The sequence below is a fragment of the Rhinoderma darwinii genome, chromosome 1 (genome assembly GCF_050947455.1).
Source record: "Rhinoderma darwinii isolate aRhiDar2 chromosome 1, aRhiDar2.hap1, whole genome shotgun sequence".
In the NCBI taxonomy this organism is placed as follows: domain Eukaryota; kingdom Metazoa; phylum Chordata; class Amphibia; order Anura; family Rhinodermatidae; genus Rhinoderma; species Rhinoderma darwinii.
In genome coordinates, this window is record NC_134687.1 from 269,581,871 (window position 1) to 269,605,723 (window position 23,853).

At 42.8% G+C, this 23,853-nt stretch overlaps 1 pseudogene; it reads right to left on the reverse strand.

The window, feature by feature from the left end:
• Positions 1-18,229: 18,229 nt before the first annotated feature.
• Positions 18,230-18,348, reverse strand: LOC142667837 (5S ribosomal RNA; annotated as a pseudogene).
• Positions 18,349-23,853: the final 5,505 nt, after the last annotated feature.

A 23,853-nucleotide genomic window follows, 5' to 3' on the forward strand; every position in this document is an offset into this window, starting at 1 on the left:
TATTCTAAAGTGGCTTTGAAGGGCCTATATATTAGAAACCCCCCATAAATCATCTAATTTTTAAAACTGCACCCCTCAAAGTATTCAAAACAGCATTTAGAAAGTTCCTTAACCCCTTCAGCGTTTTAAAGGGATTTTCCAGGGACACTAAATTTTTGAACTAATATTCTATGTAAATATTAAATAAAGTTCCTAATATACATGCTGAACACGTTTCTTCCTATTCACGCTACCTCTGCCCTGCCGGAAGTTCTGCTTTTCATCTGTGTCTTTTTTTTTCTTGACACAGGTTTGAGCACGAGAGTTAGTATACACACAGTCCTGTGTCGATACCTCAGTGACCTACTGACACAGGGCTATTCTTTACTAATTATTCCGCCCCCTCTGTGTCTATTGGCCCTCCCCACTAGTTCTCCCTTCCCCTTTAGCTTATCCCACCCACCTGCTTTATCTGAGGTGCGGTCACAGAATCACATGACCGCACCTCAGATATCTAATGTAAAATCTATTATCCCTAAATATATGTACCCCATCATAACTGTAGATACCTTCGGGGCAGGCAGCTTTCGGTCACTGATGAAAATGGTGCCGCTATTGAAGCAGAAACAAAGAATGAAAACATAGCGGACATTGAGGAGGCTGTGGACCAATAGGATGCCACAAACTCTGGACTTCTGACAAATACTTTGGGTTTAAGGAATCCTATTGGTCCACAGTCTCCTCAATGCATGCCCCATTGCATTATTTGCTTACACCTCAATGTCCGCCCCATTTTCTTGTCATTAATGGAGAAAAGCACTCTAACATTTGTAAAGCAATTTCTTCTTAGTACGGAAATACCCTATATTACATAGTTACATAGTACGGTTGAAAAAATACACATGTCCATCAAGTTCAACCAAGGGATAGGAAAAGGGAAGGGAAAAAATTCTACACATTGATATAGGAGCTAATATTTTTTCACTCTAGGATTATCTAAGCCTTTTTTAAAGCCATCTACTGTAGCTACTGTGACCAGCTCCTGCGGTAGGCTATTCCATAGATTCACAGTTCTCTCAGTAAAGAAGGCTTGTCACTTCTGCAGATTGAAACTTTTTTTCTCCAGACAGAGGGAGTGCCCCTTGTTTTTTGAGGGGGTTTTACATGGAACAGGATTTCACCATATTTTTTGTATGTGAAATTCATATATTTATAAAAGTTAAACATGTCCTCCCTTCGTCGTCTCTTTTCGAGGCTAAATAGGTTTAATTCTTTTAACCTTTCTAACCATAACTTAGATTCTCCATGCCCCTTATTAGCTTTGTTGCTCTTCCTTGTATTTTTTTCTAACTCCTAGGCATTCTTTCTATGAACTGGAGGCTAGAACTGAACTGCATATTCTAAATGAGGCCACACTAATACTTTGTAAAGTGGTAATATTATATCCCTATCCCTCGAAGTCTATGCCTCTTTTAATACATGACAATATCTTACTGGCCTTAGATGCAGCAGATTGACATTGCATGCTGTTAGCTAGTCTATGATCCACAAGTACACCCAGATCCTTCCCACCAAGTGACTCTCCCAGTATAGCTCCCAGATGCATAACTTTACATTTATCTACATTAAACCTCATTTGCCAAGTTGATGCTCAAACACTCAGTGTGTCCAAATCGGCTTGTAATTTATGAACATCTTCTATAGACTGAACCATACTACATACTACATACTACCATACTACATACTACATTGGTGTCATCTGCAAAAATAGAAATAGTACTATTACTACCATCCTCTAAATCATTAATAATAGTGGTTGAATAATAGTGGTCCGAGCACAGAACCCTGGGGTACACCACTTATAACTGGGGACCATTCAGAGTAGGAATCATTGACCACAACTCTCTGGATACGGTCTTTGAGACAGTTCTCAATCCAATTACAGACTATGCTTTCCAAACCTATGGTCCTTAATTTACCGATTAAACGTCTGAGGGACAGTGTCAAATGCTATTGCAAAGTCCAAAAACACTACATTCACAGTGGCCCCTCTGTCTAGGCTTCTGCTCACCTCTTCATAAAAACAAGTCAGGTTGGTTTGACAACTTCTGTCCTTAGCAAAAACCATGCTGGCTGTCTACTATCTACTGTCTACTATCTGTATACTATTTTTTGTCACTTAATCCTGTATATAGCCCCTCAAAAATGTTTCCCACGATTGATGTTAAGCTAACTGTTCTATTATTACCCGGGGAAGACCTCAAGCCCTTTTTGAAGATAGGCACCACATTTGCTCTTTGCCAGTCCCTTGACACTATACCAGTCACAAGAGAATCTCTAAATATTATGAAGAGGGGGACAGAAATAACTGACCTAAGCTCTTTAAGAATTCTTAAGCTGTGTAACCTCTAGGGTGTAACCCATCTGGTCCCGGGGACTTCTGCACATTTATTTTATTTAACTTAGCTTGGACCATATCTAAATTCAGCCAATTCAGCATATCAATTGATATATTAACAACACTGTCACCGGCTACATCAGCTGCTCTTTCTTCTGTTGTACACTACCGTTCAAAAGTTTGGGGTCACCCAGACAATTTTGTGTTTTCCACGAAAACTCACACTTATATTTATCAAATGGGTTGCAAAATGACTAGAAAATATAGTCAAGACATTGACAAGGTTAGAAATGATTTTTATTTGAAATAATTATTTTCTCCTTCAAACTTTGCTTTCGTCAAAGAATGCTCCATTTGCAGCAATTACAGCATTGCAGACCTTTGGCATTCTAGCTGTTAATTTGCTGAGGTAATCGGGAGAAATTTCACCCCATGCTTCCAGAAGCCCCTCCCACAAGTTGGATTGGCTTGATGGGCACTTCTTGCGTACCCTACGGTCAAGTTGCTCCCACAACAGCTCTATGGGGTTGAGATCTTGTGACTGCGTGCGCTGGTCGCTCCATTACAGATAGAATACCAGCTGCCTGCTTCTTCCCTAAATAGTTATTGCATAATTTGGAGGTGTGCTTTGGGTCATTGTCCTGTTGTAAGATGAAATTGGCTCCAATTAAGCTCTGTCCACAGGTTATGGCATGGCGTTGCAAAATGGAGTGATAGCCTTCCTTATTCAAAATCCATTTTACCTTGTACAAATCTCCCACTTTACCAGCAACAAAGCAACCCCAGACCATCACATTACCTCCACCATGCTTGACAGAGGGCGTCAGGCACTCTTCCAGCATCTTTTCAGTTGTTCTGCGTCTCACAAATGTTCTTCTGTGTGATCCAAACACCTCAAACTTCGATTAGTCTGTCCATAACACTTTTTTCCAATCTTCCTCTGTCCAATGTCTGTGTGCTTTTGCCCATATTAATCTTTTCCTTTTATAAGCCAGTCTCAGATATGGCTTTTTCTTTGCCACCCTGCCCTGAAGGCCAGCATCCCGGAATCGCCTCTTCACTATAAACGTTGACACTGGCGTTTTGTGGGTACTATTTAATGAAGCTGCCAGTTGAGGACCTGTGAGGCGTCTATTTCTCAAACTAGAGACTCTAATGTACTTGTCTTGTTGCTCAGTTGTGCAGCGGGGCCTCCCACTTCTCTTTCTACTCTGGTTAGAGCCTGTTTGTGCTGTTGTAATGACGGGGTAGGGAGACAGACAGGTGAGCCCTATTCTACCCGCCACTCAGTCCCTGCCTACTTGCACGGCCCGTCCTAGGTTACGGCGTACAACTGGGCGACTGTCCCTACGCTCAATAAGTGCACGACAGACAAACAGACGAGGGTACGCAGAAACTAAGGGTAATGGGGCAGTTGGCCACGGCAACACCGTGAGCAACAAGAGTAGTGAACGAGCCGAGTCAAACCAGGAGTGTACGAGGTACCAAACGCAGAGCAGGAGAGTAGTCAGTAAAGCCAGGGTCAATATGAAGCAGAGGACAATAGTACAAGCAGCAGCAGCAGAGCCAGGAAACAGGCAGAATCACAGGCAAAGGAGGAGCAGGAAATGAAGGTATAAATAGACAGAGGGCGGGAACTAGCTCCGTCTGGCCAGGCTGTGATAGGCTCTCCCATTCCTCAGCCTCCCAGCCTGAGTGGTAGCTGATCGAGTCACTCTATCAGACTTAGGAGCAGGTGCAGACTGATTAACCACGGGCCTTGACACAGAAGCTGTGTCTGGCAGATCCTTTACAGCTGTAGTACACACCGTTGTAGGAAATTTTCAGTTTCTTGACAATTTCTCGTATGGAATAGCCTTCATTTCTAAGAACAAGAATAGACTGTCGAGTTTCACATGAAAGCTCTCTTTTTCTAGGCATTTTGAGAGTTTAATCGAACCCACAAATGTAATGCTCCAGGTTCTCAACAAGCTCAAAGGAAGGTCCGTTTTATAGCTTCTCTAAACAGCAAAACTGTTTACAGCGGTGCTAACATAATTGCACAAGGGTTTTCAAGTGTTTTCTAATCATCCATTAGCCTTCTAATACAGTTAGCAAACACAATGTACCATTAGAACACTTGAGTGATGGTTGCTGGAAATGGGCCTCTATACACCTATGTAGATATTGCATTAAAAACCAGACATTTGCAGCTAGAATAGTCATTTAGCACATTAACAATGTATAGAGTGTATTTCTGATTAATTTAATGTTTTCTTCATTGAAAAAAACTCCGCTTTTCTTTCAAAAATAAGGAAATTTCTAAGTGACCCTAAACTTTTGAACGGTAGTGTATATAAATAACTAAAGAACCCAATTACTAACTCTGCCTTCTCTTGATCCCCTGTCACCAACTCCAAATTACCTCTATTTAGGGGTCTTACATGTTTAGACCTTGGTTTCTTCGCATTTACATACTTGAAGAAGTTTTTGGGATTTGTTTTACTATCGTTGGCCATCTGCTTTTATTTTGTCTTTTTCCTGATTTTATTACTTTTTTACAGATTTTATTAAGCTCTTTATAAGCTTTATATGTTGTCATAAACTGCTGTTTGGACACATGGCAGGGCTCAGAAAGGCAGGAGCACAATTTAGCAAGCAGATTTTGCTAGATTGGTTTTTGGGCACAATGTGGCATTTGCAGAGTCCCTAAGGTACCAGTACAATGGAAACCTCTTAAAAGTGTATCCTCTTTGGAAACGACACCCCTCAGGGCATTTATCTAGGTGAGCAATGGGCATTTTGACCCTACAGGTGTTGCATTGATTTCATTAGAACTATTAAGTGAAAATTATATTTTTTTTTTCCAAAAATGTGTAGATTTACCTCCTAATTATAATTTTTACAAGGTGTAAAAGGTAAAAAAACAAAACATAATTTGTTACTTAATTTTTCCCGAGTATGGCAATACCCCATTTGTGGACTTAAACGGCTGTTTGAGCACATGGCAGGGCTCAAAAGAGAAGGAGCGCCATTTGGCTTCTGTAGCGCAGATTTTTCTGGATTGGTGTTCGGGCACCATGTTGCATTTGAAAAGCTCCTGAGGTACAAAAGTACAGTGGAAACCCAAAAGTGACCCCTCAAGACATTTATCATTTGCCTGGACATATGACAGGGCTCACGAGTGAAAGAACTCTATGGGCATTTGAGCCCTAATTTGTTGATTTTCACAGCATTCGCCCACAATTGCAGGTCTCTGAGGTCATATAGTAAAACAAACTCCCAAGAAGTGACCCCTGTTTTGGAAACTACACCCCTTAAGGCATTTTTTAAGGGGTATAGTGAGCATCTTGACTCCACAGGTGTTTTTTTTCTTAGAAATTAATTTGCAGCGGATGGTGCAAAGAGAAAATTGCAATTTTCCACTGATATGCCATTTTAGTGTGCAATATGTTGTGCCCAGTTTGTGCCACTTAAGACAAATACCTTATGAACTGTTCAGCATATTTTTGGGTATAGCAATGACATATATATGGATATAAACTGCTGTTTGGGCACACTGTGAGGCTCAGAAGGGAGGGAGCGCCGTTTGGATTTTGGCGCGTGGATTTTACATGGTAGTAGTTCTGTTTTGGGGGTTTTATCTGTATTTCAGTTTATAATGTGGGGGCATATATAAGCTGTGCTGAGTACATCAGAGCATACTAAGGTGGTATAAAAATTCAGTAAATAAATAATAAACATTAACCCCTTCCCACTTTGGCCACTTTTGACCTTCCATACAGAGCCTCATTTTTCACATCTGACATGTTTCACTTTAGGTGGTAATAACTTCGGAATACTTTTACCTATCCAAGCGATTCTGAGAATGTTTTCTCATCACACATTGGACTTTATGTTACTGGCAAAAATTGCCCGATACTTTCAGTATTTAATTGTGAAAGACACCAAAATTTAGCAAAGAATTGCAAAAATTTGCATTTTTCTAAATCTAAATGTATCTGCTTGTAAGACAGGCAGTTATAACACATAAAATTGTTGCTAATTAACTTCCCCCATATGTCTACTTTAGATTGGGATTGTTTTTTGAACATCCTTTTATTTTTCTAGGAGGTTACAAGGCTTAGAACTTTAGCAGCAATTTCTCACATTTTCATGAAAATTTCAAAAGGCTATTTTTACAGGGTTCAGTTTAGTTCTGAAGTAGCTTTGAGGGCCTTATATATTAGAAACCAGCAATGCCTCACCCCATTTTAAAAACATCACCCCTTAAAGTATTCAAAACAGCATTTTGAAAGTTTCTTAACTTTTTAGACGTTTCACAGGAATTAATGCAAAGTAGTGGTGAAATAAACAAATTTCTTTTCTTTTTTTGCAGAAATTCGTTTTTAATCTATGTTTTTTTGTAACAAACAAAGTTTTACCAGAAAATTGCAACCCAATATTTCCTGCTATGATTCTGCAGTTTTAGGAAATATCCCATATGTGGCCCTAGTGTGCTTATGGACCGGACCGAAGCACTAGCCTCAGAAGCAAAGGAGCACCTAGAGGATTTTGGGGCCTTCTTTTTTTTAGAACACATTTTTGGCACCATGTGAGGTTTGAAGGGCTCTTGCTGTGCCAAAACAATAGAAACCCCCCACAAGTGACCCCATCTTGGAGACTATACCCCTTGAGGAAAATATCTAGGGTTTATGGTGAGAATTTTGAACCCACAGGTTTTTTTCAGAAATTATTGGAAGTAGGCAATGAAAATGAAAATCAACATTTTTTCAAAGCGAACGTAGGTTTAGCTAAATTTTTCTAATTTCCAGAAGAACTAAAGGAGAAGAAACAGCACAAAATTTGTAAATCTATTTATCCCGAGTAAAACAAAATCCCACATGTGGTCATAAATGGCTGTTTGGACACAAGGCAGGGCTCAGAAGGGAAAAAGCTCCATTTGGCTTTTGGATCTCAAATTTATCAGAAATGGTGTGCGGAGGCCATGTCACATTTGTAAAGCCCCTGAGGGGAGAAAACAGTGGAAACTCCCCACAAGTGACCTCATTTTGGAAACTACATCCCCTGAGCAAATTATCTAGGAGTATAGTGAGTATTTTGACACCACAGGGTTTTTGCAGAAATTATTGGAAATAGGCCATGAAAATGAAAATGAAAGTTTTTTCAAAGAGAACGTAGGTTTAGCAAATTTTTTCTCATTTCCACAAGGACTAAAGGAGAAAAAGCACCCCAAAATTTGTAAAGTAATTTTTCCCGAGTAAAACAATACCACAGGTGTGCTCATAAACTGCTGTTTGGACACACGGCAGGGCTCAGTAGTGAAAGAGCCCCATTTGGAGTTCAAATTTAACGGGAATCATTTGTGGAGGCTGTGTCACATTTGCAAAGCCCCTGAGTGGCCAAAACAGTAAACCCCCCCCCCCCAAAAAAAATTACTCAATTTGGGAAACTACACCCCTCAAGGAATTTATCTAGGGGTATAGTGAGCATTTAAAAAAATGATTCAATAAAAAATCCATGGATGTGTGAAACTTTGAAGCACTCCTTTATGCACAGGCCAGGTTTGTCAGGGCAGGTTTCACAATAAGTTTAGTCTCATCTTCTCCCCCTTTTGTAACACACTTTACAGCTTTTTTGGGTCCTTCCCTTTTTACCAGTGGAGGGGATTTTGCCAGGAAAGTGTTTCCCTGGTACAATACGTAGACCATCGCTTCTAGAAGTACTGGGGCCCTCCCGTTCCTGGTTCCCAAATACAAGGACCTTGATAACCGCCTCTTGAAACTGAAGGAATGTCCCTGTCCGGCCTGCACATTGGTATAGCACGTAAGTGTTATACAATGCCATCTGTACAAGGTGCACGGCCAGCTTTTTGTACCACACCTTTGTTTTACGCATGGCACTGTACGACTTCAGTACTTGATCAGAGAGATCAACCCCTCCCATGTACTTATTGTAGCCTAGGATGCAATCTGGCTTGGGGGTCATTCTAGTGCTACCTCAGATAGGTACAGAGGTGCTTCCGGTACCATGTATTGTGGTCAACATAAGGACGTCTCTCTTGTCCTTATACTTGACCAGCAACATGTTCTCGCTGTGTAGTGCCCAGCTTTCTCCCTTTCTTAGGGGTTGCCCAATCAGATTTTTAGTCAGGCCTCTCTGGTTTTTGTGCACGGTGCCACATGCTGCAGTACTTCTGGTGGAGAGTCATTTAAATAGTGGGATGCTGGTATAGAAGTAATCCACGTAAAGGTGATAACCCTGGTCCAGCATTGGGTGCACTAAATCCCAAACTATTTTTCCACTAGCTCGCAGGACAGGGGGGCATTCTGGAGGTTCTATCCTGGTGTCCTTCCCTTCATAAACCCTAAACCTGTAGGTGTACCCTGAGCTACTCTCGCACAGCTTGTACATTTTAATTCCATACCTCACCCTCTTGCTTGGCAGGTATTGGCGACATTTTAGTCTCCCCTTAACCCCTTAACGGCCGGCCTATTTTAAACCTTAACCCCTTCATGCTCAGTCACGTACTATTCCGTCATGCTGACCGCATCATTCACGCTCAGTGACGGAATAGTACGTCACGGGGAAAATGCATCGCCGGCGCGTTCACAAGCTGTGACAGCTGCTGTTTTGGACAGCAGGCTATTACAGCTCAATACGCCGGGACCTGTAGCGATGGTCCCGCCTCCTCGATCACCGCTATTGGTCAGTCAGTGACTAACTCTCCAATAGCTGCGATCGTTATATAAACTTCCTCTCCCTGACATCACATCCTGCTGCAACCGCCCTGAACGTCTCTGTTGGAGATAGCGAGGCGTTCAGAGCGGTTGTGAGAAGAGAGAGAGAAGAGCAAAGTTGGAAAAAAGCGCAAAAAATATATATATATATATATTTTTTTTCTGCTTCCCACCTCCCCCATCCACCACCCACTCCTATACCACTCTTGTGTTCCCCACCCACTCTTGTGTTCCTCCCACGTTTTTGACTTCTTAGTCTTCATGACCAAATTTCTTGGTCCCTGGGTATTATTTTTTTATTTATAAAATATATAAAACAAAAAAAATATAACAATGTAAAAAAAAAAAATAGTTGGTTTAGACAATTTAGACAATTTAACTGGTTAGTTTAATATTAGGGTTAGTTAGTGTCAGGGAACCATCAAAAGACATAGTTAGGTATAGCGGCAGGGAATTTAGCGTCAGGAATCCGTCACCGTAGTTAGATCTAGCATTAGGGGTCCATCACCGTAGTTAGGTTTAGCGTCAGGGAAGCTCGAAATAATCTAGTTAGTTTTAGTATCAGGGAATACTCGCCGTAGTTAGGTTTAGTCTCAGGGAAGTTCAAATAAAATCTAGGTAGGTTTAGTGTTAGGAACCCTCCCCTAGTTAGGTTCATTCTCAGGGAAGCCCACTCGTTCTATAAAAGCACAATTTTTTTGGGCTAGTTTAGGTAGCAGCCTATTGCTCCTAGTTAGGAAAGCAAACAAACATGTCCCAACTGACATTTACTGCCGAAGAGGCATATTCACTTGTTGCCTCCGAGACAGACTCGTCGGATGGTGAGACTCTGTTTTATTTAACAACCACCTCATCCAGTGATGAAGAAGAGGAATCCCCTAGGAGACGCCCCAGGACCACCACTACAGTTGAAACCCCCGAGCGAAATGACCCTGCCGCAGTTGAAACCCCCGAGTGAAGTGAACCCTCCGCAGTTGAAACCCCCGAGCGAAGTGACCCCATTTGGACCCCCACACCAGATATTTATGAGCCCCAAATCCCCGAGTACACGGGCAGCCAAGGGATAAAATTGAATACCCCTTAAGGACACAGCCTGTTTTGGCCTTCAGGACACAGCCGATTTTTTAAAATCTGACATGTGTTACTTTATGTGGTAATAACTCTGGAATGATTTCACCTAGCCAAGCGATTCTGAGATTGTTTTCTCGTGACATATTGTGCTTAATGTTAGTGGAAAAATTTGGTCAATAAATTCAGTATTTATTTGTGAAAAACACCAAAATGTAGAGAAAATTTGTGAAAATTAGCATTTTTCTTAATTTAAATGTATATGCTTGTAAGACAGATAGTAATACCACACAAAATTGTTACTAGTTAACATCCCCCATATGTCTACTTTATGTTTGCTTCGTTTTTTGAACGTACTATAAGGCTGGGTTCACACGACCTATTTTCAGACGTAAACGAGGCGTATTATGCCTCGTTTTACATCTGAAAATAAGGCTACAATACGTCGGCAAACATCTGCCCATTCATTTGAATGGGTTTGCCGACGTACTGTGCAGACAACCTGTCATTTAAGCGTCACCGTTTGACAGCTGTCAAACGACGACGCGTAAAAATACAGCCTCGTCAAAAGAAATGCAGGACACTTCTTTCAGACGTAATTTGAGCCGTTCTTAATTGAACTCAATGAAGAGCAGCTCAAAATTTACGGCTGTCAGAGAAGCCTCGCAAAATGCGAGGAGGAGCATTTACGACTGAAACGAGGCAGCTGTTTTCTCCTGAAAACAGTCTGTCTTTTCAGACGTAAATGCCTGCTATCGTGTGCACATACCCTTATTTTTATAGGACGTTACAAGGCTTAGAAGTTTAGCAGCAATTTCTCAAATTTTCAAGAAAATTTCAAAAGGCTATTTTTCAGGGATCAGTTCAGTTCTGAAGTGGCTTTGAAGGCCTTATATATTAGAAACCCCCATAAATCCCCCCATTTTAAAAACTGCACCCCTAAAGGTATTCAAAACAGCATTCAAAAAGTTTCTTAACCCTTTACGCGTTTCACAGGAATTAAAGCAAAATAGACGTGAAATTTAATAATTTCATTTTTTCTTTGTCAAAATTAATTTGTAACAAAAACATTTTGTACCACAGAAGGTTTTAACCAAGAATTGCAACTCAATAGTTATTACCCTCATTCTACAGTTTTTATAAATATGCAACATGTGGCCCTAGTGTCCTAAAACACGGACTTCAGAAGCAAAGGAAGCACCTAGAGGATTTTGGGGCCTCCTTTTTTTTAGATTATATTTTAGACACCATGTGAGGTTTGAAGAGGTCTTGTGGTGCCAAAACAGTGGAGAACCCCCAAAAGTGACCCCATTTTGGAAACGACACCCTTCAGAGAATTTATCGAGGGGTATAGTTAGCATTTTAACCCCACAGGTTTTTTGCTAAAATTATTGGAAATAGTCTGTAAAATTGAAAATCCACCTTTTTTCTGAAAAAACGTAGACATTTTTAATTTTTACTAGGAATAAAGGAGAAAAAGAACCCCAAAATTTGTAAAGCAACTTCTCCCAATTACAGGAATACTGCATATGTGGTAATAAACTGCTGTTTGGACCCATGGCAGGGCTCAGAAGGGAAACAGCGGCATTTGGATTTTGGAGCACAGATTTTGCTGGAATGATTTTCGGTACAATGTCGCGTTTGCAACGTCCTGGAGGTACCAAAACTGGAAACCCTCCCAAAAGCGACCCCATTTTGGAAACTACACCCCTCAAGGAATTTTTCCTAGGGGTATAGTGAGCATTTTGACCACACAGGTTTTTTGCAGAATTTAGTGGAATAAAAAACTTAGACTTTTTAATTTTTTACTAGGAATAAAGGAGAAAAAGAACCACAAAATTTGTAAAGCAACTTCTCCCGATTACGGGAATACCGCACATGTGGTAATAAACTGCTGTTTGGACCCACGGCAGGGCGCAGAGGGGAAACAGCGCCATTTGGATTTTGGAGCACAGATTTTGCTGAAATGATTGACGAGAGTAGGCACATTCAATTTAGAATGGCCATTGACATGTTTAGCTTTAGTCCATAGTCCTTTTTTAATCGATTGTGAAACAAAAGCTAAACAACATAATAATAAATAAACCTCACCAAGGATTAACCCCTTAGTGACCAGCCCATTTTAGGCCCTAATGACAAAGCTATTTTATTCGTTTTTCTATAGTCGCATTGAAAGAGCTATAACTTTTTTATTTTTTCGTCTACAATGCTGTATGAGCACTTATTTTTTGCGGGATTAGTTGAACTTTTTAATAGCACCATTTTAGGGTACATATAATTTTTTTATTAACTTTTATTAACTTTTTTTGGGGGGATTATAAAAATAAACTGAAATTCCACCATTGTTCTATGCGTTTTTAAATTGACGCCGTTCACTTTGTGGCGTAAATAACATGTTACCTTTATTCTATGGGTCTCTACGATTACGGCGATACCACATATGTAGAGGTTTTTTATGTTTTACGACTTTTGCACAATAAAAACACTTTTGAACTAAAATTATTTGTTTTTGCATCGTCGCATTCCAAGAGCCGTAACTTTTTCATTTTTCTATCAATGTAGTGATTTTTTTTAGCTTGTTTTCTGCGGGACGAGACGTCGTTTTGATGGGTACTGTTTTGGGGTGCATAGGACTTATGGATTCATTTTTATTATGACTTTTTTGGGGGCAATGGAAAAAAATTGCAATTTCGCCATTGTTTTTTGCAGTTTTTTTTTACGGTGTTCACTTTGCGGTTTAAATTACATATTAACTTTATTAATGGAGTCATTACAGTCGCGGCGATACCATATATGTGTACTTTTATTTATTTTTTACACTTTTACTAAATAAAACCACTTTTTATGGAAAAAATATTAATTTTTTTACTGTCATTTTTATTAATAATCTTTATTTCACATTTATTATTTATTTCATTAGTCCCACTAGGGGACTTTACTGTGCGATCTTCAGATCGCTGCTATACTGCTCTGGTATACTTCGTATACCAGAGCATTATTGCCTGTCAGTGTAAATCTGACAGGCAATCTGTTAGGACTTGCCTCCTGCGCGACCTAACAGGCATATGTCCAGGGCAGACCTGGGGGCTTTTATCAAGCCCCCGGCTGCCATGACAACCCATCGGAGACCCGCGATTGCATTTTCGGGCCGCCGATGGGTGACAGAGGGAGCTCACTCCCTCTGTAAACAAGTTAAATACCGCGGTCGCTATTGACAGCGGCATTTAACGGGTTAAACGGCCACGATCTAAGTAAACTTCGATCGCGGGTGTTGGAGCAGGACCCGTGCAGGACTTAGACTAGGCTCACATGAAAAGGCATCAGCCTAGCCTAAGGCCCCTTAGTGACAAACGTGAAAAAGGCGTATTGTTGGTCACTAAGGGGTTAACAGACTGGTACTAGCAAGGTCTTAAGCTGTGTTACTTCTGCGATCTGACGAGAGCAGGCACATTCAGCATAGAATGGCCATCGACTTTTAATGTTTTAGTCCAAAGTCCTTTTTTAATCGATTGTGAAACAAAATCTAAACTGCACAACAAAAGTTCAACAGCACCACAGATTCCCAGACAGTCTCCCACACTGGTACAAGCGAGGACTTAAGCCGTATAACTACTGCGATCTGACGAGAGCAGGCACTTTCTGCTTAGAATGGCCATTGACTTTTAAAACTTTAATCCATAGTCCTTTTTTAAATAAAATCTAAACTGCACAACAATAGGTCAATAGCACCACAGATTTCCAGAGAGAGTCCCACACGGGTACTAGCAAGTAACTTCTGCGATCTGAAGAGAGCAGGCACATTCAGCTTAGAATGGCCATTGACATTAAATGCTTTAATCCATAGTCCTTTTAAATCGATTGTGAAACAAAATCTAAACGGCATAACAATAGGTCAAGTGCACCACGGAATCCCACACTGGTACCAGCGAGGCCCAAAGCCATGTGAATACTGCAATCTAACGAGAGCAGGCACGTCCAGCTTAGAATGGCCATTGACATTTAAACTTTAGTACATAGTCCTTTTTTAATAGATTGTGAAACCAAATCTAAACGACATAATAAAAAGTCAACCGCACCACGGATTCCCAGACAGTCTCCCACACTGGTACTAGCAATGCCTTAAGCTGTGTAACTTCTGCGATCTGACAAAAGCAAGCACATTCATCTTATAATGGCAATTGACATGTAAAGCTTTAGTACATAGTCCTTTTTAATCGATTGTGAAACAAAATCTAAACTGCTTAACAATAGGTCAACAGCACCACGGATTCCCATACTGGTACTAGCGAGGACTGAAGCTGTGCAACTTTTGCGATCTGACAAGAACAGGCACATTGAGCTTAGAATGGTGAATTACATTTAAAGCTTAAATCCATAGTCCTTTTTTAATAGATTGTGAAACCAAGGATTAACAGACTGGTACTAGCAAGGTCTTAAAGAGGCTCTGTCACCAGATTTTGCAACCCCTATCTCCTATTGTAGCAGATCGGCGCTGCAATGTAGATAAGAGTAACGTTTTGTTTTTTTTTAAACGAGCATTTTTGGCCAAGTTATGACCATTTTTATATTTATGCAAATGAGGCTTTCTAAAGTACAACTGGGCGTGTTTAAAGTTAAAGTACAACTGGGCGTGTATTGTGTATGTACATCCGGGCGTTTTTACTTGTTTTACTAGCTGGGCGTTGTGAATAGAAGTGTATGATGCTGACGAATCGGCATCATCCACTTCTCTTCACAACGCCCAGCTTCTGGCAGTGCACAGACACACAGCGTGTTCTCGAGAGATCACGCTGTGACGTCACTCACTTCCTGCCCCAGGTCCTGCATCGTGTCGGACGAGCGAGGACACATCGGCACCAGAGGCTACATTTGATTCTGCAGCAGCATCGGCGTTTGCAGGTAAGTCGATGTAGCTACTTACCTGCAAACGCTGATGCTGCTGCAGAATCAACTGTAGCCTCTGGTGCCGATGTGTCCTCGCTCGTCCGACACGATGCAGGACCTGGTACAGGAAGTGAGTGACGTCACAGCGTGTTCTCTCGAGAACACGCTGTGTGTCTGTGCTCTGCCAGAAGCTGGGCGTTGTGAAGAGAAGTGGATGATGCCGATTTGTCAGCATCATACACTTCTATTCACAACACCCAGCTAGTAAAAGAAGTAAAAACGGCCAGATGTACACACACAATACACGCCCAGTTGTACTTTAACGTTAAACACGGCCAGTTGTACTTTAGAAAGCCTCATTTGCATAAATATAAAAATGGTCATAACTTGGCCAAAAATGCTCGTTTTTAAAAAAACAAAAAGTTACTCTTATCTACATTGCAGCGCCGATCTGCTGCAATAGGAGATAGGGGTTGCAAAATCTGGTGACAGAGCCTCTTTAAGCTAGGTTACTTCTGTGATCTGACGAGAGCAGGCACATTCAGCATAGAATGGCCATCGACTTTTATTGTTTTATTCCAAAGTCCTTTTTTAATCGATTGTGATTAAAATGTAAACTGCAAAACAATAGGTCTACAGCACCACAGAATCCCAGACAATCTCCCACACTGGTACTAGCGAGATCTTAAAGAGGCTCTGTCACCAGATTTTGTAACCCCTATCTCCTATTGCAGCAGATCGGCGCTGCAATGTAGATAAGATTAAGTTTTTTTTGTTTTTTTTTAAACGAGCATTTTTGGCCAAGTTATGACCATTTTTATATTTATGCAAAAAAGGCTTTCTAAAGTACAACTGGGCGTGTTTAAAGTTATGTACAAGTCGGCGTGTATTGTGTATGTACATCTGGGCGTTTTTACTTCTTTTACTAGCTGGGCGTTGTGACTAGAAGTGTATGATGCTGACGAATCGGCATCATCCACTTCTCTTCACAACACCCAGCTTCTGGCAGTGCACAGACACACAGCGTGTTCTCGAGAGATCACGCTGTGACGTCACTCACTTCATGCCCCAGGTCCTACATCATGTCGGACGAGCGAGGACACATCGGCACCAGAGGCTACAGTTAATTCTGCAGCAGCATCAGCGTTTGCAGGTAAGTACCTACATCGACTTACCTGCAAACGCCGATGCTGCTGCAGAATCAAATGTAGCCTCTGGTGCCGATGTGTCCTCGCTCGTCCGACACGATGCAGGACCTGGGGAAGTGACATCACAGCGTGATCTCTCGAGAACACGCTGTGTGTCTGTGCACTGCCAGAAGCTGGGCGTTGTGAAGAGAAGTGGATGATGCCGATTCGTCAGCATCATACACTTCTAGTCACAACGCCCAGCTAGTAAAAGAAGTAAAAACGCCCAGATGTACATACACAATACACGCCCACTTGTACATAACTTTAAACACGCCCAGTTGTACTTTAGAAAGCCTCATTTGCATAAATATAAAAATGGTCATAACTTGGCCAAAAATGCTTGTTTTAAAAAAAAAAAAAATGTTACTCTTATCTACATTGCAGCGCCGATCTGCTGCAATAGGAGATAGGGGTTGCAAAATCTGGTGACAGAGCCTTTTCTTGTCAAATCGCAGAAGAATATCACTATATTCTTCTGCGATTTGACAAGAAAAGGTACATTTCAGGTAAGAACAGCCATTAACTTGAAAAGCTTTAGTCTATTGTCCTTTTTAATCGATTGTGAAACAAAATATAAACGGCATAACAATAAGTCAACAGCACCACGGATTCCCAACAGTCTCCCACACTGGTACTAGCAAGGCCTTAAAGGAACAGTGTCATCACAAATTATTTTTTTATATGTTAAAGATGTTAGTGCTTTATTAAAAACGTTTATATTTATTTGTGTGTTTGTGTTTTACTTTTTCTTATTTTTACACTTTTTCTTCCCTATGGGGGCTGCCATTTTTTGTTCCATTTCTGTATGTGTCGATTAACGACACATACAGACATGGAATACGGCAGCCACAGTCCCATAGGGACTGCGAACGGCTCCCGTCCCATTCACTTGTGTGTACGGCGTCTGTGTGGGAACTGCGCATGCGCCGCTCCCACACAGTCCAATTTGAAATTGGCGCCGTCCGGCGCCATTTTCCTGTGGACCGGAAGTCGCGGCCGGACAGTAATATTACTACTTCCGGTCGCGGCTTCCGGACTTGTGCACTTGGACCAGCGGCAGCAGACGGAGCGGACGGGCCGGAGGGAGCCGCGGCGGCAGGAGCAGGTAAGAGATTTCAATGTATGTTCGTGTTTGTGTGTGTTTACTACTGTATGTAAACCTACTACACTGTGTGTTAGCTCAAAAAATGGCGACACACAGTGTAGGAGGTTACACCGTTCAAACCCCTCGTTTATCCCGGCACTAGCCAGGATAAAGGAGGGGGGGGGATGCTGAGAGCTCACTAGAGCGAGGGCTTTTTACCCAATTTTGCAATGCTGCAATTTTGGGAATAGCTCCATCTAGTGACCAGAAATGGGAAATGTTATAAATTAGAATTAATTTATAATATTTCCTGACTCGTGAAAAAAATAAAAAAAATTTGAACAATGTTTAATCACCCACACACTAAATGTTTAATTAAAAAAAAAAAACATGTTTTTCTGGCAACACATTCCCTTTAAGCAGTGTAACTACTGCGATCTGACAAGAGCAGGTACATTCAGCTTAGAATGGCCATTGATGTCTTTCGATTTAGTCCATAGTCCTTTTTTAATCGATTGTGAAACAAAATCTAAACTGCATAACAATAAGTCAACAGCACCACGGATTCCCACACTGGTATGGCGAGGACTTACGCTGTGTAACTTCTGCGATCTGACGAGAACAGGCACATTTAGCTTAGAACGGCCGTTGACATTTAAAGCTTTAATTCATAGTCGGTTTTAAGTGATTGTGAAACAAAATCTAAACTGCACAACAAAAGTTCAGCAGCACTACGGATTACCAGACAGTCTCCCAAACTGGTACTAGCAAGGCCTTAAACTGTGTAACTTCTGCTATCTGACGAGAGAAGGCACATTCAGCTTAGAATAGCCATTGACTTTTAAAACATCAGTCCATAGTACTTTTTTAATCGATTGTGCAATAAAATCTATACAGCAAAACAATAGGTCAACAGCACCATGGATTCCCAGACAGTCTCCCACACTGGTACTAGCGAGGCCTTAAGCCGTATAACTACTGCGATCTGACAAGAGCAGGCACTTTCAGCTTAGAATGGCCATTGACTTCTAAAACTTTAGTCCATAGTCCCTTTTAGTCAATTTTGAAACAAAATCTAAACCACAACAATAGGTCAACAGCACCACAGATTCCCAGACAGACTCCCACACTGGAACTAGTGAAACCTTAAGCCGTGAAACTACTGCAATCTAACAAGAGAAAGCACATTCATCTTAGAATGGCCATTGACTTTTAAAACTTGAGTCCATAGTCCTTTTTAATCGATTATGACAAAAAATCTAAACAGCATAACAATAGGTCACAAGCACCACAGATTCCCAGATAGTCTCCCACACTGGTACTAGCAAGGCCTTAAAGGAACAGTGTCACGACCAACTTTTTTTTAATATGTTATGTGTTTTAGTGTGATAGATCAATACATTTTATTAATGTATGTTGTTGTGTTGTACTTTTTACGTTTTTACTTCATTTACTTCTCTATGGGGGCTGCCATTTTTGTTTCCATTACTGTGTGTGTCGATTAACGACACATACAGTGATGGAATACGGCACACACATCCCCATAGAGAATGCGAACGGGAGCCGTCCCATCCACTATAGCATACGCGGTCTATGTGTGAGCGGCGCATGCGCCGCTCACACACAGACCAAAAGTCAGGTCTTTGCTAGAGCGAAATCCGGCGCCATGTTCATGTCGACCGGAAGCCGCGGCCGGACTGTGAGATGACGACTTCCGGCCGCGGCTTCCGGTCATGTGTTCAGTGCAGCGAGGCGAAGGCGCAAGAAGAACAGTCAGGAAGAAGTTTGACAGAGCGGAGGTCGCGTCAGGAGCAGGTAAGTTCTGTTCATGTGCGTTCGTGTGAGCAGCCTTTGGCATCATACCAGGGAAGCCTTTGGCATCATACCAGGGAGGCCTGTGGCATCATACCAGGGAAGCCTGTGGCATCATACCAGGGAGGCCTGTGGCATCATAACAGGGAGGCCTGTTGCATCATAACAGCGGAGGCCTGCGGCAGCATACCAGCGGAGGCCTGTGGCAGCATACCAGCGGAGGCCTGTGGCAGCATACCAGCGGAGGCCTGTGGCAGCATACCAGCGGAGGCCTGTGGCAGCATACCAGCGGAGGCCTGTGGCAGCATACCAGCGTAGGCCTGTGGCATCATACCAAGGGAGGCCTGTGCCAGCATTTACAGTGTGGCAGCATTTACAGTGTGGCAGCATTTACAGTGTGGCAGCATTTACAGTGTGGCAGCATTTACAGTGTGGCATCATACCATTGGAGGCCTGTGTCATCATACCAGCGGAGGCCTGTGTCATCATACCAGCGTAGGCCTGTGGCATCATACCAAGGGAGGCCTGTGCTAGCATTTGCGTTGTGGCAGCATATACGTTGTGGCAGCTTACACGTTGTGGCAGCTTACACGTTGTGGCAGCTTACACGTTGTGGCAGCTTATACGTTGTGGCAGCTTATACGTTGTGGCAGCTTATACGTTGTGGCAGCTTATACGTTGTGGCAGCTTATACGTTGTGGCAGCTTATACGTTGTGGCAGCGTATACGTTGTGGCAGCGTATACGTTGTGGCAGCGTATACGGTGTGGCAGCGTATACGGTGTGGCAGCGTATACGGTGTGGCATCATACCATTGGAGGCCTGTGTCATCATACCAAGGGAGGGCTGTGGCAGCATTTACAGTGTGGCAGCATTTACAGTGTGGCAGCATTTACAGTGTGGCAGCATTTACAGTGTGGCAGCATTTACAGTGTGGCAGCATTTACAGTGTGGCAGCATTTACAGTGTGGCAGCATTTACAGTGTGGCATCATACCATTGGAGGCCTGTGGCATCATACCAAGGGAGGGCTGTGGCAGCATTTACAGTGTGGCAGCATTTACAGTGTGGCAGCATTTACAGTGTGGCAGCATTTACAGTGTAACAGCATTTACAGTGTGGCAGCATTTACAGTGTGGCAGCATTTACAGTGTGGCAGCATTTACAGTGTGGCAGCATATACGGTGTGGCATCATACCATTGGAGGCCTGTGTCATCATACCAGCGGAGGCCTGTGTCATCATACCAGCGTAGGCCTGTGGCATCATACCAAGGGAGGCCTGTGCTAGCATTTACAGTGTGGCAGCATTTGCGTTGTGGCAGCATATACGTTGTGGCAGCTTATACGTTGCGGCAGCTTATACGTTGCGGCAGCTTATACGTTGCGGCAGCTTATACGTTGCGGCAGCTTATACGTTGCGGCAGCTTATACGTTGCGGCAGCGTATACGTTGCGGCAGCGTATACGGTGCGGCAGCGTATACGGTGCGGCAGCGTATACGGTGTGGCAGCGTATACGGTGTGGCATCATACCATTGGAGGCCTGTGTCATCATACCAAGGGAGGGCTGTGGCAGCATTTACAGTGTGGCAGCATTTACAGTGTGGCAGCATTTACAGTGTGGCAGCATATACGGCGTGGCATCATACCATTGGAGACTGCATGTACTAATGTTATCCCCATATTAAGTGTCGCTGATGCATTATTACCCCATTTAATAAACCAATAAAGCAACGAAACCTGTTTCTTGGAGAATGTGGGAATGGCCACAGCTTTATTTAACACAACCAAACATTTTTGTATCACATGGCCCTGAAGTAACCACTTAATTTATTCACATCTCCTGTGATGCCGCCCACTGTGAAGCGGCGCGCATGTAGGTTCTTCTCCGGATTTTACTCTTCAGAGCCTATCTCCGCCAAGGAGGATACCGCGAACACCTATGCGGTACTCCGACCACCCCCACCACACAATGCCAAACCAGCCTCCACTCCATCTTGCAGACCCGACAGCATGATGTCGATCCCAATGTCATTTAAATGAACGCCGTCAGATAACAATAAGTCCCCATTGTCACCTTCCAACATCAAATGACGAATTGCTACCCCCCCAATGGAACGAACAAACCTGGAAATACGAACATTCAACACCCGTCTTGACCGCTCGATGGCCACAGCACTTCTAGCTCCTCGCCAATGAGTTCGTGCAATCACCTCAGACCAGACAATCACACAATCAGAAAACAGCTGTTTGAAATGACCTAAATCAGCCTTGATAAGGGACAACAACTCCGACAATTTCACCTTTCCCAAATCATTTCCCCCAACATGAATAACGAGCACAATTGGACCACGGCATTCCCGACTAACTTCAACTATTAACGGCAACAGCTGAACCCACCTCAGCCCTCTGATACCTTTCCAGTGCACCTCGGCCGATGACACCCCAAAACTGAGGCCTAAAGGCCGATATTCAGCCCGCCGAGCTGCCCAGAAAATAAAAGAATGGCCAACTATCCATACTTCCGGCCGATGTTCTGAAATGACAAAGAAAATCAAAACAACACCAGATCCGGACGCACATAGGACCTATAACAAGTTGAACTCCACCTACGCAGACGTTTAATATCTTCCTCCCCCATACCTAAAGCATTAGCCTCCGTGGCTGCCCCTATTCTAAACGAATGAGTCCCAAACTCAGCAGGATCAACGCCCAAATGCTCCAAACAAGACTTAAGAACGGCTCCAAATTGAAATCGAGTAAGCGGCAAAGAATTAGAATGTACCAAGAAAGGAACCCCATCAGCTCGAAAAGACAAAAACTCACGCACCAAACGAACTGGACAGAATTCACCACCCAATGAATTCACACACAACCAAACACCAACGCCCATCTGATCAGTCTTGGACCGTCTCACACATACCCGGACCACTTTTTCCTCCAATAAAACATCCGCAAACAAAAGACCCCCAACCCGCTTTGCGCTCGGTGACACCAATTCGCTCACCCGCAATGCTGCGAAAAAGGCCAAAGAAAAAGCAGTACGCAGCAAAACAGACTCATAAGGATCAAAGCAAACAGCCGGAACAACCATCAGCAACCTTAGTAATAAAGCATATGTAATAGGCCTCCTAGCATCCTTCACAATATGCTCCTTCTTCCACCCCTTCAATGCCTGTCTAATAACAAACATTTTCATCACATCAGTACAACCCCACAACTTCAACATAAACGCAATACCAGTCAAACCTTTTGACACCGTGTACACCGAAGAACCATTAGTACGCATCCGAGACAAATACTCCAACGTAACCTCATAATGCCGCTCATCATTTGTAGGAAAAACCCCGCCAGATAATTCCAACCACTCCGCCCAAAACTTATTATGGCTCCGCCATGTACCTGGTACCACAGAACCTTGAACTAGCCGGGCAAGTTCCCCTCGACCAGGGCCCATAAGTGATTCGGGCAACGCTCCCCTTCCAGCCGTGCTCCCGGGTGAAGCTCCCGAAAGACCCCCATCTGCAAACGAGATAAGGCATCTGCGATTTTATTCTCAACACCCGGCACATGTGTAGCCCGAAACCAAATGTTACATTGCATGCAACGTAGAACTAGATGCCTAAGTAACGCCAAAACCGGCAATGATCCAGAAGACAAATTGTTAACAGCCTGCACCACTGCCATATTGTCCGTCCAAAAACGTATGCGACTATTCAACATCTTTGAACCCCACAACTCCACTGCAACCACAATGGGAAAGAGTTCTAAAAGTGTCAAATTCAATGTCAGACCCATACTACTCCAGCCCACAGGCCAACGTGCAAAACACCACTCCGCTCCAAAAACCGCACCGCAACCGACACTGCCAGCAGCATCTGTAAACAGCTGTAACTCAAAACTGGAAACCTCCTCCGACTGACAAATCGCCCTACCATTAAAAGATCGCAAAAAAGTCTGCCACACGCGCAAATCATCTTTCATTTGCCTAGTGACACGAATGAAATGATTTGAGCGCGAAATACCCCTAGTCGCCAATGATAGGCATCTAGAGAAAACGCGACCCATGGGAACGATCCTGCAAGCAAAAACCAGCAACCCTAACAGTGACTGAAGATGCTTCAGGGTAACCTTTTTTGATAAAACAAATTCGTCAATGGTACAAAGCAGACGCGCAAGCTTGTCGTCAGGTAATTTGAAAACCATCTCTTGCGTATCAATTTCAATACCCAAAAACGACAAAATCGTAGCCGGACCAACCGTCTTCTCTTCTGCTACCGGGACACCAAATTCGGACATTAAAACTCGAAAGGTTTTCAGCAAATAACCACACATTCCTGAATCACTTGGACCTACAAATAAAAAGTCGTCTAGATAATGAATGGCTGAAGAAATACCTGTCTTGAAACGAACCGTCCATTCCAAAAAGGAACTAAAAACTTCAAAATAGTAACATGAGATGGCACAACCCATAGGCAAACACATGTCTACAAAAAACTGCTCATCTAACCGACATCCCAACAAATGGAAACAGGCAGGATCCACAGGCAACAAACGAAAAGCTGACTCTATGTCCGATTTAGCACGCAAGGCACCTACGCCTGCCTCCCGTACCAACCGCACAGCCACATCAAAAGACGTGTAAGACACTGCAGCCTCATCTCTGGAAATCCCATCGTTGACCGAATCCCCACGAGGGAAGGAAAGGTGATGAATCAACCT